At 40.0% G+C, this 26,253-nt stretch overlaps 1 protein-coding gene across 1 annotated transcript in view; it reads right to left on the bottom strand.

Moving 5' to 3' along the window:
* The window catches only part of RMP24 (ribonuclease MRP subunit p24), a gene marked incomplete at its 5' end in the record, with an annotated part of 100,635 nt that overhangs the window by 33,606 nt on the left and 40,776 nt on the right, over window positions 1–26,253 (bottom strand). The gene's annotated exons all lie outside the window — the stretch shown is intronic.

The following is a 26,253-nucleotide window of genomic DNA, read 5'->3' as shown; positions in this document are numbered from 1 at the left end:
CTCTTCACAACACCAAGAGTTCATGAATATACTGGCTCTATCCATACAAATCTAAATTGTGACAAGCTAACACCAGTACCTTCTGTTGTGAGCTCAATGAGATAGTTATGGAGTAAAGCATTCACATACATGAACAAGAATAATGATACCTTAGCCTTTTGTTTTCCCCTTTTCTTCCTGATCCTTCTATTAAATATACAAAATATAAAGGTTGCCTCACGTAACTTTATAGATTTGAATAGAAAAATCATGAATTGTGAAGAGGCAACTTGAAAACCAGCAGTGAGAATAACAGGGCATTGAAAGTCAATTAGTTGCAAGGCACTGGGATTTTTGGGAAGAAAGTATCATAATAGTACCACATAATAGCTGGCAGAGGTGGTAGCTGGCAGAGGTGGTTGCTGAACCGCTTTCTGTCATCTTTGAGAAGTCTTGGAGGACGGGGGAGGTGCCTGAAGACTGGAAGATAGCCAATGTCACTCCGGTCTTCAAAAGAGGCAAGAAGGAAGACCCAGGCAATTATAGGCCAGTCAGCCTCACCTCTGTCCCTGGAAAGGTGATGGAACAGCTTGTACTGGATGTCATCTCCAGACAACTGGAAGAAGAGGAGGTTATCAGGAGTAGTCAGCACGGGTTCACAAGGGGGAGGTCATGTTTGACCAACCTGGTAGCCTTCTATGATGTTGTCTCTGGCTGGGTGGATGAGGGGAGAGCAGTGGATGTAGTCTACCTCGATTTCAGCAAGGCATTTGATACTGTCCCCCACGACATCCTTATAACAAAGCTGAGGAAGTGTGGGATAGATGAGTGGACAGTGAGGTGGGTTGAGAACTGGCTGACTGGCAGAGCGCAGAGGGTCGTTGTTGGTGGTGCAGAGTCCGGTTGGAGGCCTGTAACTAGCGGTGTTCCTCAGGGGTCTGTGCTGGGTCCGGTCTTGTTCAACATCTTCATCAATGACCTTGATGAGGGGATAATGGCCACCCTCAGCAAGTTTGATGATGATACGAAGTTGGGAGGATTGGCTGGCACGCCTGAAGGCTGTGTTGCCATTCAGCAAGACCTGGATAGACTGGAGAGCTGGGCAGAAAAAAACCGGATGAGGTTTAACAAAAGCAAGTGTAGAGTCTTGCATCTGGGGAAGAATAATTGCATGCACCGGTACAGGTTGGGGGATGACCTGCTGGAGGGGAGCTCTGCGGAAAGGGACCTGGGTGTCTTGGTGGACGACAGGTTGGCCATGAGCCAGCAGTGTGCCCTTGTAGCCAAAAAGGCCAATGGCTTACTGGGGTGCATTAAAAAGAGCGTGTCCAGCAGGTCGAGGGAGGTGATCCTCCCCTTCTACTCTGCCCTGGTGAGGCCTCATCTGGAGTACTGCGTCCAGTTCTGGGCTCTCCAGTACAAAAAAGACAAGGATCTCTTGGAAAGAGTCCAGCGGAGGGCCACAAAGATGGTGAAGGGCCTGGAGCATCTCTCCTATGAGGAAAGGCTGAGTGAACTGGGTCTGTTCAGCCTTGGGAAGAGAAGACTGAGAGGGGACCTGATCCAGGTCTATAAATATCTAAGGTGTGGGGGGCAGAATGGCGAGGCCAGACTGTTTTCAGTGGTGAGTGGAGACAGGACAAGGGGAAATGGCTGGAAACTGCAGCATAGGAAGTTCCGCACAAACATGCGCAAGAACTTCTTTACAGTGAGGGTGACGGAGCACTGGAACAGGCTGCCCAGGGAGGTGGTGGAGTCTCCTTCTCTGGAGATGTTCAAGACCTGCCTGGATGCCTACCTGTGCGACCTGGTGTAGGGAACCTGCTTTGGCAGGGGGGTTGGACTCGATGATCTATGGAGGTCCCTTGCAACCCCTACAATTCTGTGATTCTGTGATTCTGTAATAGTTCCATTATAAAACTATAGATTCTCTGCAGAGCAATGTTAATGAGCTCCTTTAAAACTTCAAGGAAGGTTACAACAGTCTAGACTCACTTGCTGCCTTAGTTTAATTTAGGCATACCTTGATGTTTCTACAGTCACTTGATGCTGATTAATGGAGGAAACTTCATAGCCCACTAAATGTGCAGCTGAGTTTACAAAATGTATCAAATTTAATAATCATTAATAAAAGCCTAAATATATCACGAAATGAGCTAGATTACAAAATATAATCCAGTAAAGCAAAATAATACAAAATGCAAATAAGTAGAAATAAAGTAAAATATTACATTCAAGGGTGGAAGATACTGAAACATTAACATATTACGTTTGTTTGTTGTTGTTTGTTTGTTTGTTTGTTTTTTAGAGGTTACTAAATTGAAGTTTTAGGAGTTGAGGCAAAATGTATTGGCTCCCAAGTCTTTCACAGGAGCGAGACGTTGTTGTTTATTCTACTATCAGTAAATTCATTACGAAGAAGCATGAATGCACAAAATTTCCTGGTAATACTGAGTGTTCTGAGCTCAGATGGTGCAGGGGGCTCCACTGATGACACTCATTCTTCTGCCTCCACTCCATTCGGATATGCTGCTACATGTCACCAGGGCATATTAAAATGTAGCATATTTCTTAAAAGCTATTCAATTCCTTCTCATTTCTGTAGGTGCATGAAAAATGCTTTTGTTGGTTGAGGCATTGATAAAGTAGTAGCAATTTCTGCAAGCTTAACTATTCAACTTTATTATTTATTTGGAGAAATTTTACAGAGCTGGGCAGGGAAAGTGAAATTGAGGAAATTGCATTGCAGTTTACAGTTAAAAGAACTTGGTAATTAGCATAGAATAAGAAAGGAAAAAAAAACAGAACAGAACACTCCTCTGTATAGATACTGGCAAGCTTTTTTTAATTTTTATTTTTTAATAGAAATGTTCCTTTCTTTCTATTTGCAGAGGATTTCAGTGAGCACTCCACGGCCCTTTGATAGACTTACCTCTGTTCCAGAGACACCTGTAGAACCTTACTAAGAAAATGAACCCTGTGAGTAAGGAGCTGCAAGAAAAAATGCTCAAAACTACTGCTGTACACTAGTACTTCTACTAATCTAGCAATTTTTAATATCACAGTTAGGCTTCTAAGGACCAATCCTAAACACCATGAAGTCAATAGGAAAACTGCTTATGACTTCCAGAGCCTTAGGATCAGCACTTCGGTCTGTTGAGTTTTGTCTGTTTGTGTTTTTTTTTAATTGTATGAAATGTGCATAAGAAGATCCTTGAATGGCAAGGATTGGAGTTTCCTAATGTGCTCATTCAGCAGACAAGAAGCACTGGAAACTGGAACTTCTGAGTGCTGTTGCTGCACTTTGCCCTTGACTGGCTATATGACTTATGCACACTGGCTCCTGCTGGAAACTCCAGCTTTCTTGTTGGTAATCTATTGTTAAGAGCTTGAAAACAAATATGTGAAATCAATTTCTTTTCCTTCCTGTACCCAGCAGCTGCAAAATTTCAAATTAAGTATCTTTGGGGGTACTGAAATAATGCTTGAAGGAAGCGAAGTAGGAAATTCTAGGCCTGCAGGCAGATCTGCCTTGGCCAGAAAGAGAAAAAAGAATTGCATGCAAAAGTACATTCACAAAAGCATTTCTCCTTAGAATAATAATATATTCTTTCAGGTACAATAGAGTGCAGAATAATTCTGCTGAAGACAACACTATTACTGCAGGAGAAAAGCTAAGCTTTGCTCATGAAGAGCAGAGATCTTTCCTATTTTCCTTTATGGAAACTGTCATTCACAAGAAGACATAGGGAGGAAAAAGGAGCAACATGAAAGAAAAAAGAAGGAATAGGAGTGGGAGGCTGCCATGGTGATGACCAACCTTCCACTGCTTTAAGTCCTTAAGTGTATTACATTCTATATTCTGGATTTAATTATGGTGCTGGAGTGTAATGCTAATAACACTGCACAGTTTTATCTTCTCTCTCTGTCTGATGTACATCTAATTAAAATAGGCATTAATTAATATGTGCTGAACTTTAGGTGATTAAAGTATTATAAATAATATATTATAATTTATAGCACATGGATCATTGTAAAACAGTTTAAATTAATGTCACCAACTAAGATGTGACAGTTCTTGAGTGCATTGCCTGGCAGGGAGCAGAGCAGTGTAAAGTGACCGCCTACATCTCCATGTCCCAGCACCCAGTAAGAGGTCAGTTTAGTTCCAGTCCCCAGGCTTCCTTCTCAAGCCATCTGCTCTATATAAGATGGGCTTTTACTTCTCTAATTATCCCGCATCATCAATGTCCTTTTGTTGTGAGTGATACATGGGAGATAATTAATTGAATATTGAAATAAAAATTATTAACTTTCACAGTGGCTTATGTAAGTTATATCTTTGCATTCATACAGTAGTTATGATTAAGGATGTACACTGTCAGCAAACTAGATCTCTTGGTCTTGAGTGCCTATTTAGAGGATAACTCAAAAGGGCACTAAATATGGTTGTGAATAAAATATGTTAGTACTAGGTCTATGCAAGAGCCAAGGGTACCTTACTGCTGAATAGGGGAAGTCATGGTTAAAGCAGACAGACTTTTAAATGATCAGCGCAGTGGTGCTACCCTTGCGTGCACCTCTGGGATGACAATGTCTTCTCTTTCACACTCCTGCTGAGAGGATGAAGCTCACCTCCCTGCTAGGAGTAATCTCCTTCAGATCTCCTTCATATGGATTATTGTACCAGACAGTTCTTTAGCTTTCAGGAAAAGGGTTAAAGATCTGCTTTTCAAAGTGACTTCTCTGTTCTGGCCTTCCACTCCCATGCCCTACATACACACAGTAAAATCTTCCTGTTAGGAAGGACTCAAATCAAACATTCTGGTTACTCAGAGTTTTGTGAATCTACATCCAGTTTTCAGGACTGCTGTTGGGAAGTGATTCCTTCTTAGAATCACCATGGCAGCAATACTTAACTCGTTCTGGTAAAAATAAATAATAATAATAATAAAAAGCTTTTTAGACATTTTGTCTATGAAGCACCATGCCAATAGAAAAAGAAGATAGATTTTGTAATTTATTTCACGACAACACAAAATTGGAAGTCTACAATCAGTGGGAAGTAAAAGCCTTCAAAAAATAAAACTACTAGGTGATAAGTTAAAATTACAGGTTGTCAAATCTATCCTCTGCTTTTACCCATAACTGTTCTGTTCCTTGTGTAAATGTATGGCTTTATTAGTGTCCACTGGGGGCCTTTAGACGATAAAGACCTTAGGGTTCCCAAGTTAATGACTGGTATTAATTACCACCAATGTACAAATTTCCTAAATCGCATACCAGTTGCTGTGTTTTATCTGGGGTGTATGTAAAATTCCAGTCTCTTACCTCGCCTTCATGTACTAAGAGTTCCTCTAAGACAAGGCCACTTACAGGTGCCTTGGATAGATGGATTTCTGTTTGGCTGCCAAAAGGGTCAGAGTTTTTGTAGTAAAATGGCCTCTACACAGACTTCAAGGGGGGAAAAAATGGAGATGTTGCTTTGTTTACCTCTCTGAATTGCACTGTCATTCCAAATGTTGCAGTAATTAAGGAACAGGTTGGTTAATTGCTTATGTAAAGGATATGAAACAAACGTACAACTTTCTAGCCTTCTTCCTGATCTAGCAGTACCTACCTGTATTTTCTTCTGCTTGGAATCTAGCTTGTCTCTGTATTCCTCTTCCTGAGTCCTTTTGTGCTGCATTCACATAACCACCCATTCCTTGGAAGGTCTGAGACAGTCATTGGTTCCAACTCCTTGATGGCAACCCAATAGGTTGGTGCAGGTTGCAGGCCAAACAGACCTAAAAGTTTGTTAGCAGACACTGCGAGGTTTCCTCTCTGAAATATCGCATGCTGGGGGTCTACATTCTATAAGTACCCATCAATGTCTGCTTCACCATTACTCTTCAAAAATAGTTCTTTCTGAAGTTCTTATGAGTTACCAACTGTACACAGGACAATATTTATGGCCAAGGGGCTACTGTTACTTCTCACTGGTTAGGGCTGTCTCATTCTGTTCTTCTCACAAGAGGAAGAGGACTTGTAAAACTCCTTGCCAAAAGGCATGATAGATGCAAAAATTTTCAAAGGACTGACTGAAGCTCTTAAAAATAAATAAATCCTCTGGGTGTTACTGAATACATAAAAATCATAATCAAATAAGTTCATGGGCTAAAATTATTAAAGGCAGATAGAGAAGCAAAAAAGCAAGAAGTTTGATATATGGCTTTCCTGTTTTTAGTGCTCCATAAGCATCTGCTTTTGGTCATGCTTTCTGGTTTGTTTGTTTGTTTTTTTAATTTATTTATTTTTATTATTATTCTTTTTTTTTAAATTTAATTATCCCTTGACACTAGAACAAAAGATTGTCAAAATTTACGGGAGAGAAAACAGCGTTCAGGTATCTCTCAATGTCAGTCCTACAAAGCAGGGTGAGATAAAGGCCTCTTTGCTCTACTCAAGTGGGCAGACCTCTGGTCTAACCCGCTGTGATCACACTTACATTATGCTTTTACTTATTTAAAATGGGAATCAAAATCAGTGTGCCTAGCACTCTGTGACCTTTTTTATTGCTTTCCCTGTAATGCAACTAAAGTAGTTACAAACACAGTATTAAAAGAGTGGCACCTGAGACAAAAAAACAACTCAAGTTTTACCCCAAGTCTTTGATAACTGAAGTGTTCTGTTAAGATGTGAGCTGGAGAAGATCAATGGCATCTTGAACCACAGTGTTATCTTGAACAGTAGTCTTTTCAATGAGAAGAGGGTGAAGCAGGCCCCAGTACATCTTTTACAAAGAATTTTGTGGTGGTTTCCTTGTGATTTATTTGATGGCACAGTATGAGAGATACTACTACAGGTTTTAGGTATTTTGTCCATTGCATTTTCTACCAGTAGAAATTTAATAGAATCATTTTCTGCCTTTCTGAGGTACCAGAGGCCATATTGATCTTTCTCTTATAAATGCTGTTATTATGGTTTTCAATACCTCCCTGCTTATAAGAAGACAAGGACATTTGTTGTAGAGCATGTTTCTGTATATGCTTTGTAAATGAGCATAATTTTGAGAAATGGAGATTGCTTTTCTTTTTTACTGAGGTTTCAGCTAGAAAAACAGTATTTACAGGAGGAAGAGTTTTTGAACATTTGAAACCCAGAGCAGATTTTTATTCAATAGTTAATATTGCCTTTATCTGCATTCTTTTATGTGGAACTACAAAAGTGATCTATCTGTCTGAATACTAGAACAGCTACAAGGTCTAATTTTACCTGAGTATGGTCTCTTAAGGAGGACTACAAGTTCTCATTTACTGAATGCTACTGTTTTCTTTATTGTAATCCTTGTTGTTGTTTTTTATAGAAATACACAAAATTCCTGGACTTCTGACTTATCCCACCTCTATAAGCAGTATTTTCCAGGCTGAATATGAAGAGTTCTCCAGATGGAATGGCAAATGACTTCAGTAATGCCATTTTATACTCAAATCCTTAAAGGTTATTTAAGCAGATATTCTCTTGTTGAAGCTGACTGGACCTTGGTGCCTGGTGGATCTTAGCCCTGCTGCACCAAAGTGCTGGCAAAACCTGAAGATTTATGACTCATCACTAGCTCACTGACAAGGGCCAGCTCTCAGCATTGCATTCCCCTGCTGTACCCACAATCTGCGGGCAGTGATAGTTGTCAGGTGCTATGTTTCACACACAGTCCAGACTCCTGTGTATGTCTCATAGAAAAACATCAGTTAGTCTCCCTTCCTTTCTCTTACGTGTGCACAGTTGCGAAACTTATCCAGCTCTGTCCTGAAGCTAGAAAATGTACAATGCTCCAAGTTCGTATCACACCCCACAGAAACTTCTCTGCTGTCTCTCATCCAACTCAGCTGTTAGTGCTATCTCCAGACAGCCTTTGATTTAAAGCTTGGCCTATGCCAAACCAAGCATTTTTAGACTGCTTTAATCAGCACATGCAGTCTTTAATTTAATATCCAGTTCACTTGAATTAAAATGGGACCAGCTCTAGTCTAGATTTACTCAGAGACATTTTATGCAAATAGCATAGCCAGTCTGTATAGATGTACGACTGATTAATCTAAGCTTTTTTAATTAACCTGTGTCCAAAATCCAACCGAAAGGTTTTTCTGTTTCCTGTTGCTCTTTACTAGCAACACTGTAGATGAATTAGTGATATCTGTAGCAAATGAAAACTATATTGCCAAATGATTCTTGTAAGGAATGCACAGTCTTAGTTTCTTTGTTTTTCATTCCCTTTTCCTTCCCACAGTGCTATCTGTAGGAACCTTCTGTTTTATTTCTGTTCATTTCACTGAAAACATGGTGCCCTTAATGTTGCCCAGAATTTGAGGTTTTCACCCAATGCACCTGTAGCCTTAGGAAAATGTGAAAAGCATTAAACAAAATTCAAGAAATCCAGTTGGGCGTCTTTGATCTATTTGCATTGCTTTGAAAGCATTGTTTCCAGAGTGCATACAAGAGTAATGTCTTTTGCCTCCTTCTCGCCCCATTTTACATGGCTGCCTCAGAGGCAGATATTGGATGATGGAATGGGCATGAGCAAGCTGTGAAAACCATGCCCTAACGTGCTGGCCTAGCTAGGGCAAGTGTTCTGGAGGGCATTTCCCAGATGTATCAGTGAACATACTTTCAAGCTTGCACCCTTAAGAGTAGATATGTTTAGTTTTGAGAATATTTAAGCTTTAAGGCTGAGCTTAGCAGACACTTTAGTAACCTTGGACTAGTTACTTACTATTTCTGCATTACTTCTTTTGCAGCTATCTGCAAGAATATTGAAGAATTATTGAATTATACTGAAGAATTATTGAGGAATTATTGAATTATATTGAAGTATATGAGGTTTCCAAATACTGCACTTCAATAGTCAGAACCTCAAATGAACAAATTAAAATCAACCCCCCGTATGTTATTCCTTCTCTATTTTAATGCTTTTTTTCTTTGAGAGGACTGGGTAATAGAAGGTTGTTTGGATGGACAGTGTGGTAGCACAGTCTTTTACATTCTTCAGAACTGAAAGGGGCATACTTGTGCTCTTTTGGAGTCAGAAGGACCTTGCGTAAAAATTTCACTGAATTATAAAATAATCGAATACACGAAGAATAGAAAAGGATGGTTCTCTGGCAACCAGTTTACTGACACTACGTCTTCCTTTGTCCTTCACTACTAAGGAAATGCAATTAAAAGGATGTGTGCTGAGCTGACAGGTACAGACACATCCAGTTTGCCATAATGTTGCTAGCAAGTCATTCTGTAAGCAAAAATTATCAGCAGGTGTGTTGTTCTTAAGTATATTCATCAGTACATGGGTAAACACACAGCCACAGCCCAAGATGTAGCTGTGCTGCTTCAATGGAAGAAGAGACTGGAAACATGTACGCAGCAGACCCCCCTTCTTGGCAGGACATTTCCAGCTGATATTCATTTCACACTCCTAATCACACTTTCCAGGCTGGTGAACAAAACAGAGCATAGAGAATGGAGTAATTTTTTTTTTTTCCTTCTCCTTTCTTTTTTCCTTCTTTGTGAATTTCTCGAAGGAAAGAGTCTGTGGTCTCAAGTTTTGGAACGAATCCAGCTATCAAAGTTCAGTGGTGTAGTAGCAACTAACTGCTTTAATTCAGTTTAAAGTTAGAGTAATTTAGCAAGAAGGGAATATATCGTGAAAAGCTATTCAATCCCACACATACATTAGACAGCAAATGGACTGTATGTTATTATTATATCATTTCAAATTTCTGTCAGTTGTGTAGTGGGAACAATTTTTTCGTACAGAGTGTTTAATTCTGGAAGTAATAGCTGGTGCATAGTACTGGGAGGAAGTAGCAGTGGACAAAACCACCTGCAGAGTTGCGAATTTAGAGCTACTCTATAAATCCGTCACTGGCTCCATTATTCACCATATTTCAATTACAAACCACAGGTATTACTGATGGGAGAGTACCAGAGGATATGGAAATTGGTTTCTGGGGAGGTGAAGTTTACGGGCTTTATTTGTTCTGCTGGTCCCAGGACTGGCTGGGAGGAGCTGTGCATGGCTGACAGCACCTCTGAGGCTTGATTCATACTGCAGTGTGGCCCACTGAGCATGCTGTGTCTAACACTGTCTCATGCTATCTTCTGACAATCAGCTCAAAATCTGCAGAGGAATTTAACATACGTCAGCAGATACCCAGTTCCAGCTTTATGTTCTTATTTATATTCTTATTTTCATTGTGAATTCTGCCCCACATTTTGCGTATAACAGAATAGAAGCTACTAAGCAGCAGCAACTGCACACGTTATACATCCCCAGTAGCTGCTCAGCTCTCAAGGAAGCGATGTGCAGAACCACATCTGCAGCCCTTGGAGACATTTGTCTGAGGGTCACTGAATCAGCAAAAAGTATCACTAGATGAGATTTCTATGTCAGTCCACAGGTATATCTGCAAGCGTTCCTTCAGTGTTATTTTGTTTAATTAGGTCAGTTCTAGCAACACTTACCTAACTGTGTTTTGAAAGTGCCTAAAAGCAGCATTCTGAAGGTGTGAAGCGTTTATGAGCAGCAAGCAGGTGGTGGTACATGAGTTTATTTCTTTAGAAAGAAAGTTCAAGTCATGTCTGTATAAGAAATGTCTCCAAAATCGCAGCCTGCCATAAGAATGACAGCTTCCCTATGCGTCGTCACCCCATGCAAACAAGGGTTATGTTGGTGGGTGGGTGAGCCCAGTGACAGCAGGCCCGTGTGTGTGGCTTCATAGCCAGGAATGAGGCTGGCCAAGCGGGACCAGGCATTGAGGAGAGAGCACAGCCCGGCCAAGCACAGCTTGTGCCAGTGGCTCTGCTCCCACATTTGGTGCTGGTCCTGAGGCACTCATAGCAGCGTGTTGGGTGCTAAAGTGCGAGGCCAGCTTCCGCTTCATTTCCTTGATGCAAGAGCTCATACCTGTCTGAGTTTTGGTTTTGTCTGTGGAGATGAACTATCCAAGCAGAAGAGCAACATACTGCAGCTTCCTCATGGCATAACGAAGGCCTTCTTGGACTGCATCAGATGTGTTACCAAATGTTGCTAGAGCAAAAATTGGCACGAAAAAACATCACTTCACCCTTCTGTGCTCATGCAATAGTTATGAATTTGTTTGATTCATATCTTTTTTTTTGTGCATATTTGCTGTGAGGATGGAGAGTAAGCAAACGATACTTAGACATTCAGACTTTCTTTGTAGGATGATGCAGAATTTGGACAGATTCTCCAGATACATGGTGGCCAGGATGATTGAATCCATCATGCATAACAACAATAAGAGATATCGTAAGGATATGATGCAAACATTCTCAGCTCAGTGATGATGAGAAGCCCCAAAATAAACATTTGATTTGTTGAGACTGTAGGCTTTTTTTGGGCCTGTTTCCAGAACTCAACATGTATAGTGAATATAGTCAAACAACCTGAAAGAATTTGCAAAGTCATGATGTATGAATCAATGGCAAAAAATGTGAAGGCTGACTTCACAGAAGACAAAATTAGAATGCTTGGAAATTCATAATGAATACAAAAAAAAAAAAAAAATCTTTACCAGAAGGGAACACATCTAAATCAGCATAGAAAATAGCAGTAGCCTTTAGTGTTTTGTCTGGTGGTGCAATACCAGTGTAATAGTGTCTAAAGCATAGCAACCCATCCACAGCAGTGACAGGATGTTTCCACACTAGACTTATGTACTGCAGTAGGAGCAAGACATAATATCTCCCAGCTTATTGTTGGACCACAACTCTGAAGTAACCTCAGTGTTCAGCAAGATACATTGAGTATGAACCTGAAAAGAAGATGCTTAAAATAAAGGTCAGATGAGACACTTACCCTAAAGCTTCAAGTGCCATTGAAATAATTGCTAGCTCCTTAACCTTTCAAGAAAAAATTAGCTGAACTGCAGAAAATGAAGGATTGAAAAATGAGGTGGCGGGGAGGGAGAGAAAACTGGGAAGAAAAAGATGCTTTTAATTTGCAACCTGCTCTCTTCATCAGAATTACTTTAGGATAATCAGGCAGATGCGGATGTTTCCTCGAAGGTAATGCTTGAGTGGTGAAGGTAAAATGCAATGGTCGGATAAAACACTCTTGCAAATTTGACAGGTTACATTATCTTTTATTGACACCAGAACAGAACAGACAGACTCTGGAGGCTTTATTTTTGCATCAGCCTCTTTTTTTTTTTTTTTTTTAAATGGCATCTGCCATCTTTAGAAATTAAATAAACTTTTTATTGTAGAGTTTTAACAGATTATCTCAAACAGACTTGACTGCTTCTTGGTAAATTTTGTGATATATGACGCGCCTCTGACTTTAATCTGCATTTTTTTTCTTTTTTTCTTTTTTTTTTTTTGTGTACAATCATTCAAAATAATTTATGAAATTCACTCTGTGTTATAATGTAACTTTGATCTGGGGAGACAATACCAGGGCAAAATAAAAGAAGATGGATTATAGTTCCTACATTAATAGACTTGCACCAAAAAAAAAAAAAAAAAAGCCTTATACTTTATGAAATGAGAAAGATAAGAACATGAATTAATAATGCTTTAACAGCAGTGGCACAAAATCCTTGAACAGTAATGATCCAAAACTATTCCTATTGATTTAAAATCTATATTTAAGACAGGCCTAAAAGTACCCCCTTCAGTCATATCAGATATAGATTTTCAATTTAGAGGATTGTTTTAAATTGCAGTCTTTAATTCAGAAAATACTCTACATATCTCTTCATGTTCAAAAGTAAATTCCTTTCCTTTCATTCTCTCACGTTATGCTAGTTAAAGTTTAAGAGTCACCCTTGATAAGTGGCTGTGTATAACTACGTCAAAGCCAAGTTGGATATCAGGTTCTTCACCAGAGACTGGTCAGGCAGTGGAACAGGTTCCCAATGGAAGTGGTCATGGCACTAAGCTTGCCAGAGTTCAAGGAGCATTTGGACAATACTCTCAGTTATATGGTCTCATTTTTGGGTCATCCTGTGTGGAGCCAGGAGCTGGATTCAACAATCCTTGTGGATCCCATCCAACTTGGGATATTTATAGTCCTATGATTCTATGAAAGCAGAGTTGCTACCTGTTCTGCAGCGCTTGTCCTAGGTTGTATGGCTATAAGGCTTTGGTGCCTGGAATGAGGGAAATCTCACAGTCAATATGGATGAGAGGATGATTGGGCTCATGGAGAGATAAGGTTAGCAAGAGCCAAATTGTGCCTGAGGTGATGCATTCCTATTGAGCTACTGAGTACAATAAGAAACTTGTGTTCATGCTAGTCATAAATGTCTTGCTAATAATAAAGAGAGATTGATGTTCTTAAAAATAAAGTTAGACAATTCTTCACTTTATATTGAAGTAGCAGCAATAAGAAAATTGATTATTGCTTTCTTGCATTTCAAAGCAGTTCTTGAAGACTTTGCTGGAATTGCACTGTTCATTCAAAGGGAAATGATTAGAGCCTGCAGCTCCATTAATGTGCTAATTTGTAATTAGTACAGTGTCACCTTAAACACCCAATTAATTCACAGTGGTTAGGTAAATTGTAGTGTGTACTCACATTTATTTTTCTGCAAAATGACTGAAATTTTTAATGTGCCCTAGTGAGACTGTCCTCTCTCAAAAGTAAGATGAACTAGTGTGGAACAGATGTGAAATTTAATTAGAACAAAAAGGCGTTTGTTGCAAATCCAAAAAACGCAGCAAAGATTGGGATTGAGAAAGAGAACTGATTTCAAGAGTGGCAAAAAATGTCTCCCTTAACAAATAATAGTAATGAGCAGAGAAAGCAGTATACAGATCCAAAGAGAAGCGCTATTTTATGTTTAACAGCTTCAAGATGAAGACAGATCACTCTAGCTGAAGTTCAAATTCACGTTCAGTGGCTTCAGCATAGCTGTGATGTGTTTCTGGAGCTGGAAAATAAACCCTTTCCCATCTTGGGTCCAGAGACATCACTAAATTTTAAAGGTAGTTTTGGTGGTGAAAGGCAGAGTTATTCTGAGACCTCCTCCTGTAAGTGATTTTGATTTGTTTGCAGGATCAGGAATGCCAGCTCTCACCCCAGGGCAAGGATCAGTTAGACATCTCTGTAGCCATCTGAACAGTTAAATCTGTTCTTACTCCTTAAGCAAACCATGGAGGTATTGACATTCTGGCTAATGGTATCTCTCGTAATTGTTCCAGAGTGGCTCACCGTGAAGAGTACGTGGACTAGCTCAGGTGAGAGGCCAAAGTTCAGTGATGGTTCATGGCAACAAGCCACACCAGCCTTCCATTCTCTGGGTAGAGGGAGTGAAAGAAATAACATGCGAGAGGCGATATGCAGACTTCCCCCTTGCTTTCCATCCCATCAGTATTCATCAAGACTCGGAGTTTATAGCCATGGCGTGAAAGATGATTGTCCTGTCAAACCAGGGAAATGAATCCTGAAGAATGAGCAGGTTTTCCATTTATCAATAAATTGACTTACCCCATTGGTAGTATAAAACAAGGATGCTTTCTATAGAGCAGGTTGCAGTACAGTGCATCCTGCTCTGTATTTGAGATGTCTCACATCGCAGACAACCAGATTGTTCCAGTGAGGCTTGTGAACTCGGAGTAACTTCTCTTGGAAATGCCTTCAGTGAGCAAAAATGAGGAGACACAAAAGAAGGAAATATAGACTAATTAAGCAGAATCTTTTCTAACCCGAATGATTTTCATGCTTTTTCCACAGGGCATCAGCAAATCTTTAAGGATGCAATTTCAGCTCTAACCTTGAATTTCCTTGCTGTAATAGGGATGGAGTGAATCTTTTAGCTTCATCTGAGCATAATTTTTCTGTAAAAAGCAGATTAATTCTGGGTCCCAAGTTTCTAGTACTCCATGTTTTGATTTCATTTTAGTGCCTATATAGGCACAGCTTAGGGAATTGGTTAGACAGATGGAGCTTGGCATGATTTTTTTTTCACGCTGAATGTAAAAATGATATTTTTTGTTCTTCTATGCAGCTGAGATAAGAAGGGCAGGTGGCTGGAAATAATTCTAGATAAATTATATCATTAATTGTAAAACTCTTAGAATACATCAAGAAAAAAAAGGGGGAGAGTCTTCAAGTTGCAATCTAGAGGCTGTGAAACAGTGAAAACTGTTGTTATTGCATTAGTCATTAGACAACCTTAAGAGCCTTGCTGTTGTCAAGAATACTGATGACATTCCTTTTGATACCCTCATCTGGAAAGATCTTTTAATTCATAGCTTTATCGTTTGCCTAATCTGGACTGAGACTAGTTGAACTGTACTTTATGCCATAAAAGATAAGTCTGTAAATGAACAAAGTTGATAGCTGAGAGTTTTATTTGAAGTAGATAGGAAACTGGAAAAAAAAATTAAAAATCTTTCGAACAGAAGCTCAGCATTTTAGAGCAAACAGCATATGTAATTTACTAAATTCTATTAATGTGAGTACTTATCGTCAGAGTGCCTGAACAGCCATTCTGTGGGTCACCTTCATAAAAACAGAAGCTAAGCACACTTCATTTCCTCTCCTGCTTCTTCTTCTAGTTTGTTTGGAGAAGCAAAAGTACCAAACAAAGTAGCAACAGCATAAAAGTGATATGTAGAGTCGGGGACAAAAAAGCAATAAATCTGCCAAAGATATTTTGAACAGAGATAGCAATAATCTTGTCTTGTATACCTGGCTCCAAATTGCTGATCTTTATTGTAATGCACAGCAATGTACTGTACTGGGTTGACATTTATAAAAAAAAGTCTTTTCAAGCTCTGCCTCTCACAGCATTTCAGCTGGGAATGAATTGTAAGTCCACAAGGAAAAGAAGACATACAAGTAAATACTGTTCTCATAAGAAATTCAACAACAGTGCTGAATATTTTCGTTAGCATCAATTTATGACTTGTGTTGAGCAAGCAGTAAAAAAAACCATGCTGTCCTGTGAATATTCTCTTGGATTCATAAGCAAATTTCATTTTTTTGAAACAATTCAGGCAATTGTTTTCTGTGGCTATTTGGCATGAAGCTTTATTAGCAGAAGCTATTCTCCCCAGTGCCTATTTTCAATTCAAAAGTTTGAATGCTTACCAAAAGTAATTTCTTGAGCTGCATATCCACAGTGTCAATTAGTTAATTAGACAACTAACTTAATCAGGAATAAATCTTACATGACTTATATAATTAAGAAATGCAGTTTGATTTGCAAATATTCACAACTCCTTGAGAGTGATCTGCAAACCTGGAATTATTAATTATAAAGGCATTCATAAGTAACTCTGCATTACAAATTTGGAAATGTTGTGATCCGTGTAAGGGCAATTTGCAAACAAGAAACAAAAGACAGAATTTGTTTATACATGATTAGTAGCTAATTATTTGCTTAGCTTTATTTGTCATTGGAAGAGGTGCTGGTAAAGTTGCCGAAGAAGTGCTCTCAGTTTTTCAGTTGTGGAGATCGTGCTGGGAAGGCAGTGGTGTTTGTCGCGGTGCTCATGTGGTTTAATGGAGGTCAGCTAAATGGCAGCTTTTAACTCTAGGCCTGAACTTGACCTTTCTGCCCTATGCTGGCATCTACTTGGGTAGTTTTTCCATTCGCAGTGTTGATAGTAGAAGTTGCACACAGTGTTATCTGCTTGCTGTCCACAAGCACCTGATTTCCATTCTTCTCTGCTTCTGTTTCACAGATGACACGTAGGTTGAATTCAAAAGTGCAGGAAAAGAGCTCTGCCTGCAAAAGGAGCCTGCACTCTGGAGGGTTTGCTCTAAACTATTGTGAGACCTCCGGCTACAACACAGGACATGGGAGCTTTTCTGAACCCTCGTGTCTTGTGTTGCAGCCAGAGGGGCACATCTTTTCAACTGAGTCTGAAACAAGTTGAAGAAACCGTCATGTAAGAGGTGGAAAGAGAGAGTGAGAAACGGGTGTGGGACTTCACTGAACATCTGAGAGAAGCAGACTCAGGAATGTGATCCAAGCCATTAGCTTATGGAGCTCTCAAATCCAGAGGAGACAGTCACATTTCTGCCAGTTCTTGCATGCAGATTGAGAGATCTGAATCAGGTAGTAAAAGTTACTGTGTTTATAATGCCACTGGCATTGGTCTTTTTTTTTTTTTTTTTTTTTTTTTGCTTTCTGCAAATTTGACTAGAGTCACTGAATTAAACTCTAGATGCTTTGCAAGTATTTAATGATCTGCCCGTTTGAGACTCAGCGCTTTTGTTCCTGTTTTTCAGTAGCTGTGAGCATGAACTTTTAGGAGGAATAGAATTAAGCAGTCTCAAGTACTTTGAGGAGAGGACATGCCTATGATTAACACTGACATTTTTTGTTTCTCACTGGGACAAATTTTTGCCTTCTTCAAGATCTGACTTCAGGGTGAACCTCAGTTTGAGAACGTGCTCCCTTGAGGGAATGCATGAACCCTTTGGTTTCACTTAACTATGCCATTTGCTCAGTACAGTGCATGCCAGTCTGTTCCATCTAATCAATTATTAAAGTATACTCAGCTGAAATCTTTCTTTTTAATACTTCATTAGACTGGATAAACTAGTATTTAAGCTTAAATATCTGCATTTTAAAAAAAATGTATGTCCCACTGAAATGCCTATAAGGTGACTTTGGATTTGTATTTTGAGTTGTTGAAATGGATGATTTTAATGGATGATTAAAAATGCCCCAGTTCTAATCCTCCAATTTTCTACATCTTGTAGAAACTGAAAATTTATGTCTCATCGTTTGGCAGCAACCATGGTTGAGTTTTTAGGATAAGGTCTGAAAAGTTTAGATTGTGTTTCCAAACTGTGAATGAACTTTCAGGTGCTGCCCTGTTCTGTATTCATGGATTTCCTTGGCAGTACACACAAAACATGTCTCTTCTCAAGGGATTAAAACCAGCAGAACCTGATTCTTGGGTCTTGTACAAGAGTGATTGTTTTTGAAGATTCTCTTACCTGATAAAGATTATGTTTTGGTAGTCAGATTTAGATTGCCATTTCCCATGTGCAAAAGTTAAAAAAAAAAAAAAAAAAAAAAAAGCAATTATATGAGGTAAATAAATATTCTCACCTTCACTTCTGTGATCAGGCTCAGTTTCCTGCACAATCTGTGCAGCTATCATTTAAATGAGAGAGAGAACTTTCATTTAGCAAGCATCCTTCTGACTCAGTGCTGCTGACTTAGTTTTCAATGCCATTTACTGTACTCTCTGTTTCCTCCTGATCTTTGGTGCCAGTCACAGAAAAATATTTGCAAAGTAATCCCTGGGAGACAGATGCTCCAGAGCCATCCAGTGCCCCACTGGGTTGAAAAGCCCATTAGTCACTCCTCCCCAACCTCCCCATCTTTCAATCCCGGGAGCATAAAAACTGATATTTGAAAACTCTCACTAGAGAATTTCAGCCTTTCAGTACTCCCAAATACAAGTCAGGGTCAGATGTTTTCTGAGGGAAATGGGAGTAAGGAAAACTACCCAGTCCCAGAGACCTCAGAACAGAGAAAATTTCAGGGGAAAGCTTTTGGATAGAATCTTGGAAGTCTGGCTACAGATCTCTGCAGTTCTACTGGTTTCATAGAGCGACACCAGCTTACTCCATTTCACCCACTATTTTCCTGCTTTTAAAGTATCCTGTATGGGCTAGCAAAAATTCCAAGAGTTTCTAAACTACTCACATTCAAGGATGTAGGCTGGAGGTGGGGGGTGTTCAATGTTCTGTATTCAGAATCTTTCCTTCCTATTGCATACATGATGCTTTGCACTAGAAACGTAAAACAAATCGTTTGTCAGAAAAATTACATTGATACCATGGGAAAGGGGATTTTTTTCTCTGATATCTACCAGTTCAATTGTACTAGTGGAGGAGATTTTTGCAAGCAGTTAGCCATCAGACTGTAGTCAAACCCCTAGTTTAAAGGAACAAAAAACAGCAGTTAAGTATAGTTCAATTTTTTTTTTCAGGAAGTATTGTTATTACCAACTATAATTAGTGGTTTTAACACAGCAGTATTTCATTTCTCTTAAAGGAAAAACAGGTTCCTAGCTGCGCATCTTTGTTAGAGCTGTCAGTGTCTGTATTCATAAAAGGAAAAGAGCTGTGATCGAAAATGGGTAATTTCTTGATAGTTTAGGTGCACACCATGCCAATCAGGAAAGCCTAGGCCTCCTAATGATATTAAAATATCAGAAAATGGAATTTTGTCAAACATTCGGGTATTTTTCAGAGGACTCATTTGCTCAAGTGAGAAGTTTATTTGTTGGCAATGGCTGAATACTTAATTACAGTAGCTGTGCTAAATATCACTGCTGGCGCTTGAGATATATTTAGATTCAGCTCCCTCTGTCTCAGAAAACACAGCAATTAAAATGCAGCACTGTAACTTAATGTAACTGATAATAGGTATAGGGCCAAGGAAGGCTTGAGATGTTGCCAAATGTACTATGGAAACCATAGATGAAGTATGAAAATGGTGGGAACCCTTTCTGCCTCTGTAAGTCAAAGCCCTTACTTCACTCCATCAATGTGGGACGCAGCAACACGGGGATTTTCAAGGCAATCTAGAGACGTCAGGTGTCTTTGACAGCAGTGGTCGTGACAGCATTAGTCTTACAGCCTAAGTTACCTGCACCACAAGACTCACCTCAATTAACAACTGGAGCTTAGTCCTCAAAGGACCTATGGCATTCCTTTAAAAGGCTCTCTACTCTCACTTGCCCTTCCACATGGGATACACACAATCATTGTATCCTGAACCAGACCATGGGATTCCCAACTGGCCTGGCTTCTTGCACCACTCAGCAGAAGCTGACACAGTCCTCATAGCTCTCCCTGTAAGGGCTCTGGTTCCCTCTTATGTTCCCAGATGGTGACAGAGGAGAACACACCATGTGGAGCACTAAATCTAAAAGCTCATACGAAGTGTGCCAGAACCTCAAGTTGTTGAACCCATTTAAGGCTTGGATCATAAGACAGTCCCAGAAGAGAGCACATAGCAGAATGCAAGCTCTGATGCATCAATCGTGGTTGTATTTTTAAAGCTGTTACGTCATGTGAGGAAAATCAGGCACAGCACATCTTGAAGGACAAAGTGGGAAGGCAATATCTGCTTGGCTGGAGGAGACCTGAATTGTGACATGTAGAAAAAAGCCTTCGTTTTTACGAGCTCTGGACTTCCCAGGAGTTGCATTAACCTTGAAAAAGAGATGTAATAAAGAAGTATCCTCGTCCTCATTTAAGCTCTACTTATGCTTTGCAAGTCACACACAGTTCACTGAAAGAGTTTCTTTGTCACTCTTCAAATGGTGAACTTATTGATTGTCAGTGTTCCACACTGACAGTATGAAGAACTGACTTCCCCTGGTGATCCATAAAGCAGTGGCAGTGGATATGTTCGCCCAGCCAGTGAGTCCCTTGGAAAGCAGAGAGGTTGGCCATATTTGCAGGTGGATTCATCCTGTGATCACTTCGTAGAGAGTGCTAATAAGAGTGGCAATTTATTCATACCACAAAAAAATATTCTTATCTTTCATTCACAGCACCATTCTTAAAAGCTCCTTTCTTTCAGTGTGTTTTTAAATTGAATTATTGTGTGCATGTCGTACATGTCTTTATTTTCACTGAGAATTTAATTGACTAAAACCTCATCTTCAACTGAAAAAGATGGATTTGCTGGAAGCATAATAATCCATGCACCATTAGGCTTGGTTACAGTCAGGAAGGAGAAGTAGAAATGTCACCTCTTAGCTCAGGTCAGCTTCCTGAGAGGATCACAGGTGGTGTTTGTTCACTATACTGACTAAAATAAATCTTATTTCTCTCAGCTGTGAGAACAATGGAGTTAATGGAGAGTGGGGTGGGCTTCAGGTGGCATCCTATATATTCATCAGAGATTAATTTTATCTTTTAATGAAGAATACCTTTCAGTAACCATAATACAGGGGAAACATCCACTAAGAGCCCTGAGTGAACTTCCAGTATCCAGAAAAAAAAGGTGTCCTGCAAAGTGAGCCAAGACAGAAGGGAACCATGAACATGGGTACCTGTCAGGGTCTTTGGGTGAGCAGGGTCATCACATGATGTTCTCCCTGTAAAAAAAGCAAGCAGCAGCAGGAAGATGATAGGGATTTCCTCTGTGGTACCAATGGTGCATCTTTCCCCTGCCACTGCAGTGCCAGGGAAGAACTGTATGTGAAGTGTCAAAAGGATACTGTGGGTCGTGCAGCATGGCTGGAGCAGGAGGGAGATGTGCTGGAATTTGGGTATTGTGCTCATAAGAGTGGGCAGCAGTGCTCAGAACATACTGCAGTGCGCTGAGATGGGTAGAGGGGAAAGGGGGTCCCAGACCCACAGCCCACAGACCAACATACATGGCCTCCTTCTCCAGGAGGCTTTGCAGTTTGTGCATCTACCAAGGTATTGGTATTGTCTTTATGATTGTTTCAGATGCTTTTGATCCTCAACATCTGATGCAGGAACACGAAACCACACTCTCTACTATCATTAGAGAAAGTGATGGAGTTATTTTGAATTCTGAAGCCATGACATTCAAGAAAAATTAGGAAAAGAGAGTGGTGCAGAAAAGGAGAGAAAACATTCCAGGTGTGCATGGTTATAGCCTCTGATTACTGAGGGGGAAGAACTACACATTCAGGATATGATGCTATGGAGACCTGTTGCCCTCATGTTCATCCTGAGCAACTACATCAACTTCTGCTGTTAGCAGTGTATCATGAAACGTTGTCCCCCAGCTTTGCCATATGAGCTACTTCGTTTTTCAAAATTGTAGCAAAGCAACAAGCTGAACTTGAATTCATTCACAAAACTGGTTCGGTTTACCTGGGCTGCCTCTCCCTTCCGCATGGGCAGCATGGTATTTCACACTGAGTTGTTCAGGCAGCACTGTGATTCAGCATACTCAGTTGGAGCTTGATAACAAACACTGTAAAAGGCAAATGCATCTGCTTCCACTGTACAAGCAGGGAAGGAGAAAGGAGAAGGAAAGGCACAAGTAGGGGTAGTGTGCATCCATCAGATGATGAACGAGCAGTACCCAGAACAGATGGAGATCGCTTTCAACACCCTGATAGGGCAGGCTTCTCTATTCCCACACGTGGCATGTAGTTACAGCGATGACTCTTACGGCATCCTGCAGGAGCATCCATTCCAGCTGGCAGGAGGCTCCCGGCTTTCCATGGTGTCAGCGTCCCTGACACGAGTCTCTTTGTGCTGCCTGGGTTTGTGCCAGGCAGGAAGCAAGCAGTAGAATTCCCACCCAGCCCTCCAGCTGCATCCCTGCTCTCATTGCACCCCTTTTTTGCCATGCATTGGCTTGTGGCAGCCCAGCTAGGTAATAAGCAAAGGATCAACAGGAGCATGTTCCTCCTCCTATCCCTCCTGCATACCACAGAGCACAGCTCTGTCACCCACCATAGCCTGCTCCCCTCTTCTGCTGGAGCGAGAAGCAGGAGAGGAAAGAGGAGGAATCAGATCAGCTGCCAACAGGCACATCCCAAAGTCCTGCTCTCCACGGAGCTCCTCTGCCATCTGTGAGGAGTGGGAGCTGCACAGATGCTGGGGAGACTGAGCTTAGTGAAAAGAGCTACCTTCAGAAGGTTTGGGGGGAATTTAAACTCTGTCTCTACTGGATTGTCAGCAATGTGGCCACCACTGTTCTAATCTCTCTTTTTCTTGTTCTATCAGTTATATATTAAAAAAAAAAAAAATAAAACCTCTTCCTTCCTTGGCCTTGTATGGGCTTTGTCCACAGCAAGAGGCCAATGCTGAAGAAATGCCAGATGCATGCTGGCTCTTTTGCTCTTAATTCAGTGGTGAATTCCATTATAACCAAGGCAATAGGACAAAGCATTTTAACATCCAGCCATGTGTACACTGCTGCGCAGGCCAGCTTATACAGAAAGGGCCAACTAAAGTCAGGGCTAAGAAATTGCCTACAAATGATTTAAAGGGAGTAGTCACTAACTTGTGCTTTGTGCTGACTCCTTCTATGCCTCAGATCCATCCACACATATTAAAAGAGCTGAATCACTGTGGTATAAATAGACTCGCTACGTATTTTTACTCCCTGAAAATAATTTCAAACCAAACGTGCCTACTTTATTCACTTTGAATTACTGTTCCTAAGAAAAGAGAAAAAGACATTTTCTATCTCCTTCTAGTTTCCCTATTATTAGTCTCACTGTTATAAGCCTTGAATATTAGCCTTTGGGATGCAAACCTGCTCCCATTTAAGTCAGTGTGAGTTTTATCATTGACTTAATTGGAAGTGAGATTGAGCCACTGGGCATGTGAGTGGCTTTGTGTAGAGTTGGAAACAAAATAATAAAGGAGGATGAGGCACACTCTAGTTTTTTTCATCTGAGCAATAACCCATCTTTGCCCAACCTGCCCGTAGCCATGCTAAAAGGCAATCCTAGTTTGAAAGGAAGTGCTCATAATATTATAGTTTAATTAGTTTATGGGAAAAAAATGCTAAAGGGGATAGGAGCTCCCGTTGCTATGTATTTTACCATTGCCATACTGACTATCGTTGTCTGCTTGATGCTACCTTAGCTGGAATCTTTTCCCTGATCCACTGTAGGCTGCCCGAGTCTCTGTGCTCCCTCTTCAAGCCCAGGCTCTAGTTTAATGACAGTCATGCTGGGTACATCTGAAAGCACAGGAAACATTTCTTTCCTGTGTATCTAATTTGCCCATTATTAACATTATCCCCAATCTTTTAAGTAGCTGATTATTAAGCAAAGAAATAGCAATGAAGCAAGGAAAGAATGCGATAGGGATATTTACTGTGTGGGAGGCAGAGATAAAATTAGATTTTTTTAAGCTGTATAGTACAGTTATTACGAAGTTAGGCTAATTTTTCAAGGAGCTGTCACTTAAATAACTTCATCTTATTATTCACGCTGAGGTATTTACTACAGAAATTCTTTCCCCCAGGTCATTGCTTTTTTCCAGTGGCAGAAGTTGGGAACTCAACAATTGTTTGCATGCCCGAATAATGCAATGCTGTCTTATGGTAATGCAAACAGTAGATTATAAAAGGGCATGTTTTAGAAACACTCTGCTGGTTCCAGTGAAATTGTTTCTTTGGCCTCTTTTAGCATTTTCACCATCTCTTCCCATGTTTTCAATCTATTACTCTTAGTAGAGACAGCAGTAAATTCTTCCTGCCCCTCGATTTGTTCTTAATGCAGCTTCTCTTCAGCCTTTTCTAAGCGTACTGAGCAGCTCCATTGTTAACACTACCAACTGCTAATAGTACCCAGTATCTCTGCCACCACAGAGCTCAAAGCTTTTTTATTTTGGTATCATGCTTTTTTTCTCCCAATGCTGTTTTGTTGCTCCCACCTCAGTGTTGCATATAAATTACTCAGCCTGACTTTTAGGCTAACCTATGAACTCCGACAAGTATGCATAGCTCTTATTATGGACTAAATTTTCCAATCTATTAACTTTCTCAAACTGTGGCTTGCCAGACACACAGGTAAGTTCCCAGACACTGCCTGGCAAAAAATTTCCACTTTTGCTTCTTCCAACACAGTGTTTCCAACTCTACCCCTCTGCTTTGCTTTGCTTTACTTTACAAGGCTGTCTCAGCATCTATTCCTCAACTCCAGCTTGGAGGCACATCACCCCAAGCACTCCTTCTGAGGCTTTTAGGGAATCTGGAGAGTTCTGCATAAACTCATACAGCTTTTCATTGCAGATTCAACCACCTGAACCCCAAGGGGACTGTAAATCTACTAAAAATGAGGGACTTAGTGGAGAACAGGTTATTGCTTTTATACCAGAAAATATAATAAAGGGATCAAGCAGGGAAATATATATTTATACATTTATTGTATCTCCATTATTCCCAGTGTTATCTCTTGCTGCTGGTGGATGGCCAATAAAAGGGGTCCTTCCATTTTTAGAAGGGGCACTGTATAATCATCAGAAAAACAGCACACTGTGCAGAGCTGTGCTGAGTTGTGTTTGGCTTCCCGTAGAACATGTGGTATAATTTGAGCACAGCAAACCAAAATATGCTTAAATTATGAAGTTCTTCAAAAATGACAAAAACTTGGGAGCCTCCTTGAAGTTGTAAATCCATGTGTTCTCAAGATGCCTCCTGGTAAAGCAGAAAATACATACTGTTAGTTCCATGTAGTTATCACCAGCTGATCTTCAGCATTGGTGTGTGTTGTCTGTTTCTATAGAGAAGTTCTGGGTGGTTAGGGCTACCAGAGATTTCATTAAATAAAAAGAAAAAAAAGTGTGCTTGTTTTAAATTAGAAGGGTGTGAACTTCAAGGGGACCAAAATGTGTACGTAAAACATGGACTCTCTTCTAGTAAAGGAGGGATAACCTAGAGAAGTTCTCTGATCAACTACTGGGGCTATTAGCTTCAAAACAGCAAGTTATAGGAAAAAAAAAATGAAATCTATATCTGAAGTGGTCACTTTGATTCATGAAAATAGGTATAAAAAATGATGAGGACACTGAGATAAGACAAAAAATGATGAATATGACTGATTGAGACTGGGCTGGTATGTGGTATATTTTTGAAAATTCCAGGAACAAAACAAGATAAAATATGTTTATTTGGAGATGTATTTCTCTTTGAAACTTCAGACTATGGAGAAATTTAGTATCATGAAGGCACTTATTTTTAAGGATGGTATAGAACTTGTGGAGAGCTAACACTGACAGGGCAATGTGCTGCTGAAGTAGGCAAAGCTCTTCAGTAGCAGAGCTCTGCCACCAACTGCAGCTCTAATTCTATGTATGTTCTCCTATTTTCATCTCTCTTTTCTCATTTTTCTCTTTTTTTTTTTCTCCTTCCTCTTCTTTCAAATGAAGAAAACAGATGTTCTTTTTATTAATGCTGGTAGGTGAGGCAACAAATTTTGAACTTGCCTGGTAAATTTGCATGGCAGTTTCACAAGACCATCAGACTGGTCTCATTCTTGAAACCTGTTTTTAAAACAGTTGTAATAGAAATGACATTGTAAAAAAGACAAGCAAACCTAACAAGCAAGCAAAGCTTTTCAGGATCGTGTTTCATTCAATAATACACATCAGCATTCAGCAAGTTGTTTTCATAACCTGAAGTGAAAGAAACATTGCTCTTCTTCTAGCAATAAACATGACATTGCTCTTTTATAAGAAAAGAAAACTTGAGAATAGGGCATTATAACTTGGGAGCACAAAATCAGGCAGGAAAACTGCAATGGAGACCTTGAATCAAGGCAGAATGTCTTGAAAACATC

This window comes from Tetrao urogallus (genome assembly GCF_951394365.1).
Source record: "Tetrao urogallus genome assembly, chromosome: 3".
Lineage (NCBI taxonomy): Eukaryota > Metazoa > Chordata > Aves > Galliformes > Phasianidae > Tetrao > Tetrao urogallus.
The sequence above is the reverse complement of the archived record's forward strand: the minus strand, read 5'-3'. Positions and strand labels throughout refer to the sequence as shown.